The sequence below is a fragment of the Schistocerca serialis genome, chromosome 9 (assembly GCF_023864345.2).
Source record: "Schistocerca serialis cubense isolate TAMUIC-IGC-003099 chromosome 9, iqSchSeri2.2, whole genome shotgun sequence".
Taxonomy (NCBI): domain Eukaryota; kingdom Metazoa; phylum Arthropoda; class Insecta; order Orthoptera; family Acrididae; genus Schistocerca; species Schistocerca serialis.
Genome location: NC_064646.1, coordinates 426,832,580 through 426,845,882, shown reverse-complemented (window position 1 = coordinate 426,845,882; position 13,303 = coordinate 426,832,580). Strand labels below are relative to the sequence as shown.

General features: G+C 42.9%; 1 protein-coding gene across 2 annotated transcripts in view; it reads left to right on the top strand.

Moving 5' to 3' along the window:
- Positions 1 to 13,303, top strand: part of LOC126419760 (lysosome membrane protein 2) — a 667,863-nt gene that overhangs the window by 598,709 nt on the left and 55,851 nt on the right. The gene's annotated exons all lie outside the window — the stretch shown is intronic.

The following is a 13,303-nucleotide window of genomic DNA, read 5'->3' as shown; positions in this document are numbered from 1 at the left end:
TACCTTCACGCTTGAGCCATCTGTACAACGAAGAATATCGAATCTGTGTTCAGTTACTTGCTATGTTCGTCGTAACATCTTCTGTCACTGTTGCAATCGTATCAGTGATACGACGCCTCAACGCGTGACTATCTCCACTTTTGATCGCATACATGTGGTCCTTCACAAAGTCTCATAAGAAGAAATCCAGCGGGGTAATGTTGGAGGAACGTGTCGGCCGGGCAGTGGCTCCTCCGGTTCTGTCCAGCGATTGGCAAATTTTGTATCCAGCAACTTGCGAACAGCCGTTGACTAATGGGGCGGTGTTCTATCTTCTTGAAATGAAATGTCATGGATTGCAAGTCTTGTATCTGAGGCTATACCCACTGCTCCACTATGCCCAGACGCTGACCCATTCCTATATTTTCTGCAACGAAGAACGGTCCAACAGTGCTTTCGTGTATTAGCCCACACCAGACGTTCAGTTTAGGGCTATCACATGTTAAATGAGAGCGGCGGATGTTCCGAGCCCCAAATCCGAACGTTATCCTGATTAACCATTCCTAATACATAAAATGTTGTCTCATATGACAATAAACATCTTGTATCCTCAGTCTTTCACGGCGGCACGTCTGAACAAAATCTTCTCGGTTAATACACAGGGCAAAAGTTATTTCTGATGACGACCTCCGCAAACGCGAGGTATGGTATTTAGAGGCTGTTTTTGGTAAAGTCCAGTACGAATGTCTTCCAAAATCCACGTTTGTCTGGTTCTTTCTCCCATTGTTCGATAACCCTGTTTAGGACGACGAACAGAATAGGAGTGTGTTCACATCCGTGTCTCATACCTGTTTGAATATCGAAGGGTGCTGAGATTTCCACCATAAATTTTACTTTAGATTTCGTTTACATTATTATTATTATTATTATTATTATTATTATAGTTGTTGTTGTTGTTGTTATTTCGTGTGGCTCAATGGACTGGTGTAAGTCTCTTTTTAACTGCAAGTCAGTTCGGCAACTTGATTGTCCATAATATACAGTACCTATTTTTTTTAAGCACGTGTCGTTCAGCCACTCGAGAGTGGGAAAACCTCTGCTAGCAGGCTACTGTTCCGAAATCATTACGAAGAGTTAAATCGCCCCACTACCCGCATTTCCACAGCTTCCGTGAAAGCAGGTTTCAGAAATGATGTAACAGAGTAGCTATGTCAATAGACGTCATCTGATGTTACGTACAAATCTAGAACTTTTCTGACCGAACGACGCACGTTTAACATCTTTGATGATAAACAACTCTGATTTTCTGTGAGACAGTCGCTGCTAAAGAGTACAAAAAGCCAACGACCGAATTACTGCGGCAGTCTTAGACTTCTGTGGAAGATGACCGCTGGTTAGACAGCAGAAACATTAGCCGGAGAAGCTTACATCCGGCTGCAGCCCTGAAATTTCATCGACTATTCAGTTCGGCGGAAAATATGGTTATCTACACTTATCATACTTCGTCAAAAGGGTTTTCCGCAGACTCGAAATGCAGCATTATAGTAAACCTTGGTATAAGAGTGCCTCCGAAGTTCACTAGTGTTGCAGTTTTTTCTTAATCTCCATCTCATTGTATTCGAACGTCTGCAGCATATCAATGGGGTGTACTGCCATACATCCCGCATCCTCTACAGAGATTACTCATGTCAAGCAAGTGGCCTCGACCTGTTTGTTTACATGCTTGGACTAAGACGAATGAGACAACGAATGTCTGTACTAGCACATAAATGAAATCAGGACAAACAGTGAAAAATTTGTTTACAGTGCCCCGCTGTCGCTGGTAAGAACACGTGTACGGGGAACTGTACTTGCATCGCTGCCGGCTGCCTGATGTGTTTACTGGGTTGACCGTTACTGTGACAGAACACTGAAAGAAAAGTAGAAAACTGGTTTTGTTGCATACAAATGTAGCTAACAATCAGATTAATTGGTAGTTTTAAAGTGCCTAGTAGTGGTACGTTTAGAATGTCATCGTTTTGTTGCTGTGGCAGAGGAGGGAGATGTCAGATGGAGAGGTCTTCAGAGGACTCCCAAGCAGGCGCAGGTCAAAGATTGGGGTGGGGTGGGGATAACATGATATGCCCCCTCACAAAAAAGAAAAAAAATTTTTTTTGTAGAAGCGTTAGAAATTTTGACATGAGTTGTTCAAAACATGAAGAAAATACTGAATTTTTTGGAAAGAATTTTATTTATTCGTCTACATCCATGTTACGCCCTTCAAGATAGTCCTAGTTAAATATCGATTTATACCAGCGTTTTTGAAATCACCGGAACACTTCTGGAACTCGATTTCAGTAAATTCGATTTCTTTACAGATTTATTATACTTTTCTAGAACACTTTCAGCAACTGTTATCCAGTCTCATCACCTATCACACATTTTAAGTTTTCGTCCAATTTTACACCACTAAAGTATTTGAACTAAGAGAGGTGCTCGGGAAGTCTTTGTCCTTGGCGGCGAGTGTTCGCCGGAGGCAAAGGTTATCATCAGGAGTGCTACAGTGGAGTGTGAAAAGGCGACTATTTTTCTCTGTATACGCGTACATGAACGATCAGACTGGTAGGATGATCAGCGATCTGCACCCGTTTGCTGATCACGCTGTACTGTACGGGACAGTATCATGTTCAAGTGACAGTAGGAAGATGCATCATGACTTCGAAAAAATGTAAATTAATGCAAATGAGTAGTAAAAACAATCCTGTAATGTTCGAATACAGTATAGCGGAGTTTTACTTGACACGGTCACCTCGATTAAATCCGAAAGCCTTTCAGTAAATAATGCTCCACTTTTTTCCTTCCTCAGAACATTTGTTTTTAATTGTTAAATTGACATTTCTTTTTCACGTACAGTTTTCCTACTTAGTCCCCATCACATTCTATGACCTTAGGCAGGCATTTTGTTAGTATGTATTTCCTGTCGGTAAAACTTCTTGTTCTTTGCTCGTAGTCTCGTCTTCACTGCACGAATTACGCTCCCATCATCCTCAAAGTGTGTTCCATTAAGAGAATACGTCACTGGCCAAGCAGATGGAAGTCCAAGGGCAACAGGTGTGGGCCATAGTGTGGATGAGGCAATGATGTCCAACCCATTTTGGCGATACGTTCGCCGCGGATTCTGAGACTTCTGTGTAGGCGTGTATTGTGTTGGAGCAAGGTTTCTTTAGGACTGTTGTCCGACCGAACACGTCGGGACCTGTTCTGGAGTTTATTCGGTCTTCAGATATCACAAAAGACTGTCATAACATCCCCAGAAGAGAGAGAGCAGCCTTGAATTTTATCTCTTTTGGTGATTACGTCTGGTGCCATTCCAGTGACTGCCTTTTGTGATAAGTCCCATTTGGTAAATCGTTTACGTACACTAAAACTGAAAGTTCCTAATATGCTTTTTTGCGGTTCACACGAAGTTACTTTGGGCTCTGGGCAATATTCGCCGACCAGTATATGATACTCGGTCCTATTAGCCATGAATCTCGCCGAACTCATATCACGTGTGCCGAAACAAAGCCTGTACTGGCACAATCATATCCCTATCAGAACTGGCTACATTGTAATGTCTTCGATGACTCTTTAATGATTCATACAAAAAAATATTCCTGTTTTAATAATATCCTTTTACAACTGACTTCTTTTTATAGGGTAAAATAACTAATTTTGAAATATTCATTGTTGAGGTAAATAAACTGATCATTCATTGATTTCCAAGCAAAGTAAAATTAAAAATCTGTTATATAGTGGAATACAGCTAACCAACCGCTTCCGTGTATTCTAGTGGTGACAGGCAGCAGCAGCAGCTGCTGCTGCAGCATTGACTTCTGGAAATTTTTACAGTGGTGCCCAACAGTTGGCAGTATTTGTGCATGACGAAAGGGTTCGACACTTACAAAAGTGTACATGAAGTTTGCATTCGAGAAAAATATTTCTGTTGCAGCTAAAACACAGGAAATGTTCACATTAACGATCGTAGCCAATGCGTCTGAAATGGATGTTGTAGTGTGCAGTTGCCCCTGCTTGGGTTACGTGGCAAGTACACGCACTCCGTTTCCGCTTCGGCCTTCCTCGATAGTGACGCAACAGGTGTCAGCGGCGAAAGCCACCCGGCGACCGACAGCGCCAAAGTCGAGACGGAGAAAGTGCCGTGTGTGTTTTAACGTCCGCATGCGTACTGCAATGGCTGGCGCGGAAAGCTACGCGCCGCGTCCGATTCGCAGAACGGACGAAACCCGCCAAAAAGGAAAGCTGTCTTGCCATCTGCCAACCTCTAACAAAGCGACACGTGGTACGCTGGATTACAAGAAGAATGGAAATTAGGGTTTAACTCTGAGGATGCTGATTTACTTAACAATAAGTCACCACCAAGAGAAGGCTGCTGTAGTCAATAGTTACTTGTAGTAATCACATTTATTAAGCGTGTTTCTTTCAGAGGACCAGAATCATCACGCAATATTACTGAAGTAGGTTCCAGTAGCTAGCAGAACTATTGTAATTGTTTGTTCGGCTTTGTTCCAAGTTAGTAATTATCAGAAACCCTCAATCACACAGTTCCTTTAAAGAATTAAAATCGCATATATAAAACAGCTTCAATAGCTCTGTTACAAGAAAAGCTAGTTTTTAAGAAACTAAATGATTTCCAGAGATAGAAATACTTCAAAACTTGCTTGGTGGACTTAGCCCGTTTAGCATTTCAGTGCAAATTTGTTTAAAAAGTCTGCGTTTGTTATTTTTGGACTATGCCAGGTGGTGGTGGTGGTGGTGGTGGTGTTTGGTTTGTAGGGCACTCATCTGCGCGGTCATCAGCGACCGTACAAAGTCTCAATTTTTACACTGTCCATTTTCTTTTCACAATCAAATCTACACACTATCACAAATGATGATGATGATGATGATGATGATGATGATGATGATGACGACACAAACACCCAGTCCTCGGGCACAGAAAGTCCCCAACATGGCCGGGAATCGAACCCGGGCCCCCCTGATCCAAGTTTGCTCGACGTTGTTGCGATGATGGCAGGTCGCGCAAATCTGTCCAATGACTCACCGTGACCTTATTCACTGCCACGTCTCCGTAGACATCCTCGTAACTCCTATGAATAGCTGCGATGTTCTGGTTTTCTGTCAAAAGAAACTCGATGATGGCTCTCTCTTCGGAACGCATCTCCGTTACATACGCCACCTAGGTCTAGCGCAGACACCTGTCGGAACTCCATGAAACTGTAGGGTCTGAAGCGGGAATATTCCACAATGTCCCACAACAAATACCGCATTTTTTGAACCGAAATCGTTCGAGAAAAAATGTGTTCCATTACTTACTGAACGTTCTTTAAATATTTTTTTAACTACCATGGTGTGGTGCGAACAGATGATGCTTTCAAAAGAGACTGACAAGACGGAGCGCCGCGGGAAGATGACTGAGGTGCCTTTCTGCTCCACAATACCATCCCAGCTCATTCTGCACACAACACAGCCACACATACTCCTTGTTGGGGATATGAAATTTTACCTCATAATCCGTGTTCTCCTAACACGGCACCCACTGACTATCCTCCAATGAAGGAACGAACCATTCCAAAGCAGAAATTTCCAGAATGACCCTTGAAAAGCGTGTTTCGTGCAGTTAATTTAAGAACTGTAACATCAAAAACCTGGCAGCCTCAGTAGCTGTGTGGTCAGCGTGCCTGACTGCTATGCAGATGGGCCAATTTCGATTTCTGTACTGCAAAGGATTTTTCCGTGGCGGGAGAACTGAACTTTATGCAGTCAGCCTCATGATGCCTATTGAGGAGCTACTTGATCCAATAGTAGCGGCTCCAGATCACGAAAACTGACAAAGGCCGGAAGAGCGGTCAGCATCCACTGGCGCCATTGATGGAGGATGACACGGCGGTCGGTCCGTTTCGACGGCTCTGCGAAAGCCTGTTAATAGGAAAAAATTATCACAACGTCGATACCATCGTAAGTACACAATATCGAACTATGAACTCACAGTTAACAGCTCATACACGCCTCCGTGGCCGAGGTCGCTACCGCGCGCCTAGGTGGTGGCGCTCGACTCTGAGGTAAACCAGTTCGAATCCTGCTGATAGAAGAAATTTTCACTGCCAGTATTTGGCTGGCAGGGTGAGGGGAGGTGATGACGTAAAGCTTCAGATCACTAGAATTTGCACCAATGTCTTGGTTCAAGTGCCAAATCTCTCCTCTGTGTCCCATGAAGTAAGGGCGTGAGAGACTGTTGATCGTGATCCGTCCATCAGATGACGACGGCCCCATTTGTGCTGTTTGAGAGTAGGAGGCTAACTGCTGGTACTGGGTTTCACGCTCTTCCTTCTCCCCCCCCCGCGCCACCCCCCTATCTCCCCCCACCATCCCCCTATCTACCCCCCCCCCCCCCACACATACATACATACATTAGCCACATACTTAAGCAAACAGTCTTCATACTTCGCAAAGGACAGAGAAAACGTTTCCAATTCGGTGGCTGAACCTGCGATTCAGGGTCTAATAGCCTTTGATGATGCCATACGACTTCACTTTACAGTATTTCACTAAGTACTGCGATTCTGAACAAGGCTGTATAAGTGTATAAATGTTGGGAAGGTGGTTGTGAAGGTGGTTTTTTTATTTTTATTTAGAAATGGACTCATTTCGGAGACTTAATTTCTTTAATACTTTATAGCCTGAAAGTTAGCTTTGAAATTAAGAAGTGAATATACGAGATGAGTTCAAAGGAAATTTTGCAGTTTCGTGTGTTGTATTAGTGTGGTTTGCGCAATTTTTTATTTTTTTTTTATTTTTTATTTTTTTTTTTTAGGGGGGAGAAGAAGGGGCTGATAAACATGACAGACAAGTGTCTGTACAATAGTAACCATATCAGATATTTAGTCTGTTGTCAGCTGTCATAAAGGTTACATGTGCTTTGGTAGTGGCGGTGACTGTTTTACCTAAATATGGATCGCTAATGATATTGGCGTATCAGTTGGCACATGCCAGTAAATTCTTTCAGTGGTTTTCGGCATGGAACGTAGGACAAAAAATTTAGTCCCAAAATTCTCGAATTTCGAACGAAAAACAGCTGTGAATGCAAGTTGCTCAGAAGTAGCTGGATGAAGTCGACGACGATGCAGAATTACGTAAATGTGTCGTAACAGGCGATGGAACATGGTCTTACGGATATGACGTCGACATTAAGGATCGAGCGTCCCAGTGGAAGCATTATAAATCGCAAAGACCGGAAAAAGCTTCTTGACAAGTGAGGTCAAATGCGAAGGTTACGCTCACTATAGTCAATTTTTAGCTGCATTTTGCGTCTCAAATTCTTGCCGTGAGGTGATAAATAGTAGCATTTGCATGTTCAACGCTGTGTGCTTGAAGAAACATGAAATAAAAAAGTTGGGTTTGTGGTGAATCATTTCATGGCTTTTACAGCCGGCCGGTGTGGCCGTGCGGTTCTAGGCACTTCAGTCTGGAACCACGTGACCCCTACGGTCGAAGGTTCGAATCCTGCCTCGGGCATGGATATGTGTGATGTCCTTAGGTTAGTTAGGTTTAAGTAGTTCTAAGTTCTAGGGGACTGATGACCACAGATGTTAAGTCCCATAGTGCTCAGAGCCATTTGACCCATTTTTGAACCATGGCTTTTACACTTCCATGATACACCTCCTCACACTTAATTTCGCATTCTTGAATTTTTGTCAAAAACGGGACTGGAATGACTCACCAGCCTCGATATTCTCCAGACGTGAGACAACGCGGCTTTTTACAATTATGTCTTATTAAACTGATGGTTCGATAATATTCACACCTATCAACGTCTGTCTTCTTTGGAACTGGGATCACGTCATTATGTTTGAGGTAGTAGTATGCCAAACAGCAGTATTATCTTCATTTTCAGTCCAATTTTTAATTTTTTTCGACGTGACATTCAACGTGCCGACGCCTAGCGATTGGGCAAACCTTATCTTAATGCGATACAGTTCCGAGTGTTCTTTTGCCGTTTCCGCCCATTGCATGGAATTTCCCTCTTATCTTATATACGTTACACTCTATAGTATGAATATTATCTACGTTTTCCCATTATTTTGATGTCTTAGCAGTTTCTGTCTAGAAAAATACAATATATTAGTGTTCCTTAACAATAGTGAAGCAACATGGGAACCAAAATGACGTCAGAAGGATGTCGTAATAAGATTTTATCAGGTGTGGCTGACCGCGAGAAGGAGTAAAGTTGAGTGAATACAGCCGAAGCTTCGTACAGCTGGACAGCAACATGGAAACACCAAAAACACAGCACATTACCGTATCTAATACGACCTAGGAAAACCAATGGCTTCCAAAACAGGTTAACAGTCATCTCGGAATGAGTAAATACGGGTCCTGTATGGTTTTCAAGACAATCTTATATTATTCTTCCTTCCGTGTTGTTTTGTTGCTAACAGGGCTGGCGAGTGCGACTTTTAGGTCTGCAGTGACTTTTGCAACTTCATCCTCTCATTTTACATTATATTCGTCTTCAAGGACCTTCTGTCACAATCCCTCTGAACACATTTTAGTCCGCTATGTTTTTTCGATTTTCCGATACGCGGTATAAATCTACGACTCAGTGCCTCTTGGAACACCAAACACTTCTGCTGCCTTGGTTGCGGTGGTACTCTCCACACGAGCACCAACAATTTGCCCACGATCGAATTCACTTAAGCTCCGGTATAATGTACGCTGTTCCTGGTAAAATACAACAGCGCAACCTGAAGGCTTGGCCAGCGTCTGCATTTATGTGTAAGCAAGTATTTCTCGCATGTTTATTACTCAATGGAAAAGTAGTCAGAAAGGAACGCACAGCGGCGTCTAAGCTATGACGTAACACCAGCTCTCACTGACTAAATGTCAGACACACAGCATGACCGCCGTACTACGCTGTGAGGTCCTGGTGACGGGTAATAGAAAAGCAAGAAGTAATAGATTTTCTGCAACCAACCTCTAAATTCCTTTACTACTCATTCGGCGTACAACGTAATTTTTTTTTTTTTTTTAGTTCTCGGACGCGAATAATTTTACACCATATTGTACTGATTTAAATAGACAACAGGGTAGCGTATTTGTAACTATACCAGCACAAGCAGGAAATTCAATTTAACACACAGTTTGGAATGTTTATGGCAAGTATAAATTACTGTAAAGACAAGATTACCCCGGGGACTGCTACACATGCGAAAGTTTCTCCATATCAGAGAACTGCACAACTGGATAAGTAATATCTGGGAATAATAGGATGTTGACAAGCTAAGATAACACGTCGTTTGTCGTTAGTCACTGCCTCAATAACGACCCTGTCAAAAGATCCTCCTCCACCACCACTACCACCACCACCACCACCACCAAATAACGTTTCACTTCATGCTACAAACTTTCTGCTGGACTTCATATCGTGGTTTTTAATAGGGCAGTCCAATAAATCCACTTGACTGTGTCAAAACCAGCGTCAAAACGTTCGAGCTTCTCGGACAAAATCATTATCATACTGATACAGAAAAGGTCATATATAAAACTACGGACACAGCGTGCCTTGCATTGTTATTATATGTTCTCGTAAAAGAACTTCAGTTTGTCATCGACAAGAAACAGAGCCCAAAACAGGAAAAAGAAATCATACCGCTACAACAGCTTCTTCGAATTTGTCTCAACAGTCAGTTAAATTCTGATAGCAGGTCGTCTGTCGGGTCCAGATACGTCCATACGAATACTACACAATCTACAGCGAATGGATTAATCATCCCGCAAAACTTCCTTCCATTGCTATACAAACGAATGACCACATTGAAACTTCCTGGCCGATTAAAACTGCGTGCCGGACCGAGACTCGACCTCGGGACCTTTGCCTTTCGCGGGCAAGTGCTCTACCGCAGGAGAGCTTCTGTAAAGTTTGGAAGGTAGGAGACGAGATACTGGCAGAAGTAAAGCTGTGAGGGCGGGCCTGAGTCGTGCTTGGGTAGCTAAGTTGGTAGAGCACTTGCCCGCGAAAGGCAAAGGTCCCGAGTTCGAGTCTCGGTCTGGCACACAGTTTTAATCTGCCAGGAAGTTTCATATCAGCGCACACTCCGCTGCAGAGTGAAAATCTCATTCTGCTTCAAACCTGTCTTCGGACAGAAGTCACTGGGCATGCCTCTTAAAGTTTGAGTTCCTATTATATTGTTAGTGAACGATACATTATTTGTGGTATGGTGGGAAGTAGCTGTCGTAATTGTTTGTGAGGATAGTAGCATGTTGCTTGCCTCTGGCGAAGAGATCGAATAATCGTCATTCCGATAGATGAGTGGTGAGAGAAATTTTCGTGCTAGTTTCGGCTATCGTCGTAATTTTCTTTCCAATTATTAAGCTTCTTGGCCTGTTGTGGTCTCGTTGACAAGTTCTCCTGCCATCCTTTCGGTGCTCGGCCTACCGATCTTTACTACTGACGTGGTAATGTGACATAGATTTTTTGCATCTTCTTTGATACTCATTCGCTGTAAATATTTTCTCCAGTCGTTATAGTACGAGGGTAATCCCAAAAGTAAGGTCTACTATTTTTTTATAGGCACAGAACTCTGTGTGGCAGTTGGTCACAGAGTTATGAAGAGTGCTTCACACGCTGTGTGTAAACATGCGCACGCTGCGCTGAGGCGCTCGGTCTTGGCTTGGCAGCCATTTAGAATGGAGCTCCCGTTGGATGTTACCGCCAAGTGTGAATTGCGCGCAGTTATTGGGTTTTCGAACGCAAAGGGCACTGCGCCAAATGAAATCCATCGCCAGTTGATGATAGTGTACAGTGAGTCGTGCATGGATGTCAAAAATGTTCGCAAGTGGTGTAGATAGTTTGCAGCTGGTCGGAACGAAATTCACGACGAACAAAGAAGCGGGAGACCGTCAATTTCTGAGGAGACAGTGTTGAAGGTTGAGCAAAGCATACGTGAAGATCTCTGCACGTTGGTTCCTGAAGTTTCCCGAAGCACCGCTCACAGAATTTTGACGAAAACATTGAACTACCGGTAGGTGTGCGCAAATGGGTGCCACGCATGCTGACTGAGAACCACACGCGGCAACGAGTTGATGCTTCCCGCGCATTTCTTCACCGCCTTGCAGCCGAACAGGACAACTTTCTGGACTTAGTTGTCACGGGTGACGAAACCTGGGCATACCACTTTACACCTGAGACCAAGCAACAATCACGCCAGTGGCGGCATCCGTCTTCGCCAAAGCCGCGGAAATTCATACACAGTCTGCCGGTAACATCATGACAACCGTTTTCTGGGATCGGAAAGGGGTATTTTTGGTCGACTTTATGCCCACTGGGACCACAGTTAACGCTTACAGGTACTGAGAGACTCTGGAAGAAGAAAAAAAAAATCAAACGGGCAATTCAGAAACGGAGAAGAGGAATGCTGAACAAGGGTGTACACATTCTCCATGACAAAGTTCGCCCACACATCGATCGGAAGACCGTTGCTCTCCTGCATTAGTTTCAGTGGAACATAATCACCCACCCACCCTATAGTCCTGACTTGGCGCCCAGTGCCTATCACCTGTTTCCTAGGTTAAAAGAACGTTTTGCCGGAAAGCGTTTCAGCTCCGACGACGAGGTGAAAGAAGAGGTTCAGAACTTTCTGAACAGCACGGCGGCGAGCTGGTATGCCATGGGCATACAAAAACTGCCATAGCGTCTACAAAAATGCATCGACAGAAATTGTGATTATGTCGAAAAATAGCTAAATGTTCAAGCTGTAAACTGATGCAAACCATTGTAGAAATAAATAGGTCTCTGTACTTATAAAAAAATAGGAGACCTTACTTTTGGGATTACCCTCGTAGTTCGGAGTATAATGTGTGACGGGCTCCATTTTAAATTCCTTTAACAGATATTCGTTTTTTTGTGATCTCATTTGGTGTAACCAGCTGTTTGTCTCAAGAATATCATTTCACAGGTTGTTCGTCTTTTCGCAGTGTTTGGCTTTATTGTCCAGGCTTCATCGCCGTAGCGCAGCTCAGGGTTGCTAAGGCTTCATAAAAGCGTATTTTCGAGTGGTTCTGGACTAGGTAACGTTTAAATACTATTATGTCTTCCATTGTTTTTGTATACCCGATGGCTTTTTCAGCTAGGTCTGCTATACCAGAAAGGATAATTTGTAGCCCAAATATGTGAATATGTTCACTTTCTAGAATTTTGTTTTTCAAATAGATCTTACTCTATAGTGGGTATTTCTCGCAGAAGGTCATCGTTTTTGTTTTTCTGCGTTAATGACCATGCTGTATTTCTCGGATGTGATCTGAAAGTTGTGTACAGAACGTTGCATCTCATCCTCTGAAGCTGCTGCAAAAATTAAAACAATTAGTTTTGTATTTCTATTGATTTGAATGAAGTTGTGAGCATTTCTCCACTCTTAGATGATTTTATTCATATGAATAATAAAAAAGAGCGACCCTGTCGTACTCCTGCAAGTATTCCGCCCCATTCTGATAATCTGTCCTCTTTTTGACACCGATTTAATTTGTTCTGTAAACTTTTGTACATATTATCGGTAAGTTGCTGGGGAACATGGTCATCTGCTAGAAGCTGCAATAATTCGTTTCTGTTAATTTTATCAAAACCTTTTTTTAAGTCCTTGAAGCTAATATATATTTCTATATTTAATTACCTGTATTTATATCAGGGATTTCAGTTAAAAATACCCATCGGAAGATAATCTTTCTTTTCGAAAGTCATTTGGCTAGTTTTCCTAAGTGCAGGAAATTAGTTGTCGTTAGTTCCACGAAGCCACCACATGAATGTAGTCATACCCTTGACGGAAAAATCTGAACAGAAGAAAACCACTTTTCTTTGCAGTTTACCTCTTAAAAAGTGAATTGTACCGAAAGTTTCCCGGAAACCAAAAGTCACGAAAATTCGAAAGAACAAAGTAGAGAATGTATGATGTGAAGGCAATACCGCAAACGGAAAATTTCCAAGATCTACAGTAGTCTTATTCTTATATGTAATGTCGATCAGCTTCTCACGGTTACTATTCGGTTTTTTGTTCTCTCCCGATGAACGAATATACACTGTCTTACGTGTGTTCAACCGAGAGAAAAATATTCAAAGTTCTCGTCCACGTCAACACGTGTGGACCGCGCCTGACAATTAGGCAATCCTGCTTTATCCATCACGATGCCATCAGTGAGAAGCGCAAACATGTAAAACGCCCCCCCCCCCTTCCCCCTGTCGAATGTTAGCCCTTCCTCGGGCACGGGTGTGTGCGTTGTCCTTAGCGTAAGTTACTTT